This window comes from Cyprinus carpio, chromosome B16 (assembly GCF_018340385.1).
Source record: "Cyprinus carpio isolate SPL01 chromosome B16, ASM1834038v1, whole genome shotgun sequence".
Lineage (NCBI taxonomy): Eukaryota > Metazoa > Chordata > Actinopteri > Cypriniformes > Cyprinidae > Cyprinus > Cyprinus carpio.
The window spans coordinates 13,994,788-14,000,787 of NC_056612.1; positions in this window are offsets into that span (position 1 = coordinate 13,994,788).

Consider the following 6,000-nt stretch of genomic DNA (forward strand, 5'->3'; position numbering starts at 1 on the left):
TTGAATAGATTTTAGTTAGGGAAATCAATGTTACATGTTAATGTTTTGTTTTGTTTTTTTTTTGAGTCAAAATTATTTTATATTTTTATATGTTTTTTTTTGTGAATTACTTGAATTACTGGAATAGCTATACCTATTAGGAGTGGGTGTTCACAAACACTGATGCAAAGTACAAAATGTCACATCTTTTCTCTTGATATATTTCAGAATGCTTAAATATTTCAGTCATGCTTCATTCCAGCATGACTCATGTAACTTTACTTAAGCAGTGGCATCTTATTTTCTACGATACTCATATGAAAGGCTGAATCATCACTCACTCTTGTCATCAACTGACAGTATACAGCACCATATACTTAAAAAAAAAATCTTGAGTTTCTCCCAACCACCCAACATCAGAAAGATGAGTTTGATATATTTTATATTGTTTTATATTGTGTGTGATTAGGCTGTTAATAGAGATATTGTACACAAAATGTAAATATAGATTGAAGAGCAGTATTTGATTGTTCATTAAAATATTGTGGGTACTTTTAATAGTACTCAATCTGTAGATTACACTCAAAAATGATTGTAAATAAAGTAAATAAATTGAAGATAATTGGAGCATGTTTTACAAGTAAATACTATTTCAGTCTTTTTACTTCAAAAATTCATGTTTTATCGAATGTTGCTTGCTGTTTCTTTGTAAGTCCCCCTGAATAATTAGAAATGGCCAAACTGTCTCCCCATATTTGAAATTCTTGCACTAATCTATTGCACTTCATTACACAGAGCTCTTGTTAGGATGCCAAAAAGCTTTTAGGTCATTTTCAAAATGAGCAAAAGCATTCATAGGTTTTCAGCTTGATAGACCAGTTAATGTGGTAAGCAATAAACTGAGTGATCTATAAATGATTTACAGTAGTGTACATCTTAACATGTTATTGTATTCCAGTAAATTTTAAATGAAATTGTCAGACATTATTTTTTTTGTAATTCTCTCTCTAAAGCATCATAAACAATGGAACCACCAAAACATCAGTCACTTCGTTTTGTCTCTTAGAACACTATGGGAATCAGGTACACAAAAGAAAGATGCTCCAAGCTCCAACTTGATGAACTCATCAGACTGAAGGCTGATATTGTCTTTTTACAAGACAAGAAACACACATTGGACCTGTAAGGTCCACACGATTGGCCCAAGGAAGGTACCCTGTGGTGGCTGAAGGTTTCTTGCTTGTTCGGTCTTTTTGATTCACAAAGTTATTTAATTTAAGTTAAATTGTAATCTGACTCCATTTTATTATGACCTTGCATTTGAGTTAGAATGAAAATTGATCATTTATATGATAATTTATCTAGTCATCTGATTATTCTTTTAATTCTTTAATATTATTGCACTTGTTCATTCGGGTGCTCATGTTGCTCAAAGATATTGCTTTGGCCTTAGCATATCTTACAGTCACATTCTCATCAGATTTGGTTATTAAACAGAGTTATTTGGCTAATACTTTAGACGACTGCTCCTATGCTTGCTCTTTCTAAAAGTACTTTTATTGAGCCCCAAATTTTAGTCAGAGGTCACAACCACTACTATAGATCTAAGGTGACCAACATTACTTTCCCTGATAGTAGCTTTATGGTCATGCTATGGTCGTACACTTAGCTAGAATAATATTACAGTAAACAGAGGTTAGGCTCACCATATTTAGGTTGGTCAAGTAACATCCAGTTGAACTAAATGGAAATTCCCTATAAGCCCTTACAATCTAAGTACTTGACCTAATACCAAGTGTTAGCCAGATCTCTAAAGATACATTTAGTGTGCCTTATGCTCCATCTCAACTGAATTTTAGTCTGTTACTAACCTGACGCAGGAAATAAAGTAACAAGGAGAGTCAATAATTACAGAGTAAAACAGAATAAAATCAAACGTAACAATTTATTATCAGTCCGGTAAATATGTATTATGCCAATTCAAAAATATCAAATCAATACATCAAATTCTCAAAGATGAATCTAAAGCCCTATTCGCACGGGATTAGTATTACCTGGTGACCCCCAGTCATTTGTAATAATTGCGGAGGTTGTCTGTGATCTTAATACCATGTCTGTAATTTGTAAATTAAAAATTCCCCCACAAATGACTAACCATATTTAGCTGAAAACCGAGGTCCTGTGATAATATTAGTCCCGTGCGAATCAGCATCTCTGTGATTTGGCCAGCATTTGGTGGGTCGTATTTCATTTTTTGAGGTTTTGTTTCCTGTGCGCCTTTTTATCCATCTCTGCAAAGAATGGAGCTGCATTGTAGTGTTTTGATAATATTTTGGGTGCTGTCATATCACTATACTACACCATACAACTATACAATTTGCAGAAAGAGAAAGCTGAAAGAAAAGATTTTGAGGTTAATTTGTTACAAATAAACCAAGCATAAAACTTGAGATATTATTTTAACCTGGTGAAATGTAAATGACACAGGGCACAAAACTATATTAGTTTCTTTTTTAAAATCCATCTACCCGGACCATAGAACAGGACTTGCAAACCCTTGACAGTCGGGTATCCGGGAGATAAGTTATTAAATTCGAGTAAAATTGCATGCTTCCTGTCTCCATTCCCCCGAAATGAAGACAGGAACTAGCAATTTGAATTTGTACTGATCAAGCCGAATTAACACCTTTTGGGACATAAGGTAATTTGCATGAAGACACTGAGAAATGATACACCTCTACAGTATCAACTTATCTCTAAACTCTTAGGATCTGTATTACCTTTTTATGGCTGTCCTATTGTTAAGAGAATGAGACCTTTTTACCAGACACACCAAGACTATTCAAATGATATCAAACATGAACAGTTGCATTATTATAAACTCTGTTTAAGAATAGTGGTTTCGGTGATCTCTGTAGTGTCCTGTGTTTAGATGGAAATGAGGGGAAAGAGGAGGAGAGTGAGTGAAGGAAGTAGATAGGTGAGAAGGAAAATTATCTCACAGATGTCTGTATTTGAATACAGTGTGTATTGTCTGTCTCAGATGATCTAAGTGTCTGAGGTTCTGTAATTCTTACAGACCACAGTCTTATGAAGCACTAGAGAGCACAAAAGGCTGGAGGACTTTCTTCACTGTTCACCATCCCTGCAGCAAAGGAGTCGCTATCTTAATAAAGAATGAAAATATGGAAGATTACAGTGGAGGCTATATTGTCCTCTTCTGTCATCTCTATGCTCAGTTGTATACCCTTGTTAATGTGTACAACCACAAGGCAGACATACAAATGCTGTACAGATTGAGAGTCTATTTGACAGCTGTTAACACTAAAGGTGTGCTTGTGGTTGGTGGGGACTTCAACACAGTACTGGACCCAACTTTTGATAGGAAATCAGCAGCAGATCAAACGTTCCATTCATCACTTAAAAGTATTCTAGAAGATTTCACAGAATGTCTAAGCCTCAAAGGTATGTTTGCATTAATGCATGCAATGGAAAAGTTCACACGATCTCAGAATCAAAGTAATGCATGGTTGGGTATGTTTTTCATGCCAACGAACACAGGGCATTATGTCATGAACTGTGTGAATCATCTGCATGATCCTCTAGTTTTAGATATCAAAGTTCCATCACTGCTGGAATATAAAATCCCCGAAGTTGCCTCAGTGTTAATAAAATTTAAATACCGTGGAGCTCCAGACAGAAGAGCAGGCAAAATAAATGGTGCAGAAATATCATGTGCTATCAGATCTCTGCCTGACTCATCACAACAAATTCCTGATGAACTCAGTGACTACAAGGACCTTTGTGGCAAGGGAGGCGTGGTTCAGCGAAGTCTGCAGCGGGAGAGAGAGGCAGGAGACGAGCGGTGAGTAAGTAGGTCAAGTGCAAATGATAAACACCTGTGTCTCGTTTCAGTAATTGGTGTGGAGAGACCAGATAAAAGCCACCAGGAATTAGGAAGTAAGAGAGAGACTGACTGGGAATGCAAGCCATACGGAAGATTGTTGCTGGAGCAAGAGTTGTTTACGGATTGATATTCTGAGTTATTTTCTGAGTGATTGAGAGCACAGTGGGCACCACTTCTTTTGTTTGTGCCAGAGAGCACTAAAATAAAGCTTGAGTCCCAGTCACGGCAACCCTGTCTTCTTCCTTCCACACTTTGAACCACATCACAACCTTTCATTCACAGAACTCCTAAAGTTAATATACAAAAGGAAGTGTAAATGTGTTCCTGAATCTCTTGTAAAATCATTGCCTGCTCCAGAAAATATGTATGGTTTCAGACATGACTATTTGATTTTGACTGATATTTTAGCCAAATGCCTTAAGGTTTTTTTAACACCATCTTTTAGGGAAAGAAAAAGGGTGGCACGAGGTGTTTTTTGTGTGACTTTTGCAAAATGCCCCCAACATATCAAGATGTCTTTCCTAAATCAAACTATCTCTTCTGTAACAGGATCTGTCTTCCGGTGTACAATAATTTGTATTATTTGTGTTACTTCTTATACATGCTTTTGCTCAGACAGTACAGACTCTCATCCATTATGATTGACAAACACTACTGGACATCTGATCTAACTTAAACTGCTGGCGGCCTGCATCCTAAGACAACGTTGGAAAAGGAGGAAAGGCAAACCTGCTGGAATTCTATGCAGATCGCGGAAAATAAGTTTTAATCCTCCTGTGACGATCCAAGGGGCTGTAGTACTTTATTTTGTCCAGCAGGTGTTTTTGGGTAACACTTTTTGTGTCTTCAGGTTAAGTGCTGTGACACAGATGTGGAGGATTGATTGTGATTAACCATGCTGCTTATAAGATGCTGGCTTTCTCAGCCTCGGAAAAGGAAGAGATTGGGGCTTGGTCTCTGCTGGTCTCACTGTTTGGTGGTCATGCTGACTTTCTCACGCTCTCCAGTCCAAGGCTTGATGTTGTTGTTTTTTGTATCTTATTTTATCTTTTACTTTAATGTAGTTATGTCTGTTTTCTGATTAAAATACATATTTGTGTAAATTTGATTATTGTGTATGGACTCTCCATTCATGTTGCTACTCCTTGAGCCAAGGGATCGTAACACCTCCTCTCCCTACCATCTTGTTAGCCAACATACAGTCTCTGGAAAACAAAATTGACGAACTTAATGCAAGAATCACATTCCAGCGGGACATTCGAAACTGCTGCGTTCTGGCTTTCAGTGAGACGTGGTTACATTCAGAAGTACCCGATACGGCCATAACGTCGCCTGGATCCTCCGTTTTCCGTTATGACAGATCGCTAAACTCTGGTAAGATTAACACTCGCTAGGGCACTGATGTTACAGTTATAGCTACACATTGCTCCCCAGAGATCGAACTGCTTTCTTTTAAAATGCATCCCTTCTACCTCCCACGGGAGTTTAATTCAGTCATATCACAGTTGTTTACATCCCGCCTAACGTGGACAAAACTAAAGCACTGGACGAACTGTACAGCACCATAAAAAGATTAGAAATTGCCCATCCTGAGGCTGCTTTCATCATTATTGGGGATTTTAACAGGGTGAATATGAGAAAAGTTCTTCCTAAATTCTACCAGCACATAAATTTCCCCACACGAGGTGATCAGACATTAGATCACTGCTATTCAACACTAAAGGACAGTTACAAACCCCTCGCCCGACAAGCATATGGCAAAGGTGACCACATTAGCATACTGCTGTTACCACCCTACAGACAATGCCTCAAACAGGAAAAAACGGTTTCTAAAACAGTTCGCAAATGGAGTGAAGATGCCATCTCCACACTGCAGGACTGCTTTTAATCAACAGACTGGCAGATGTTTCAAGATGCAGCAGGAGACAAGTAGGTTTGGCATCTCCTCTAACATCATGTCTAATTTCTACTGCTGCACTATAGAGAGCATTCTGACCAGCTCCATCACTGTATGGTACGGCAACTGCTCTTCTTTCGACCGCAAAGCTCTTTAGAGAGTGTTGAGGACAGCAGAGCTCATCATTGGACATAAACTTAGATCTTCAAGCCATCAG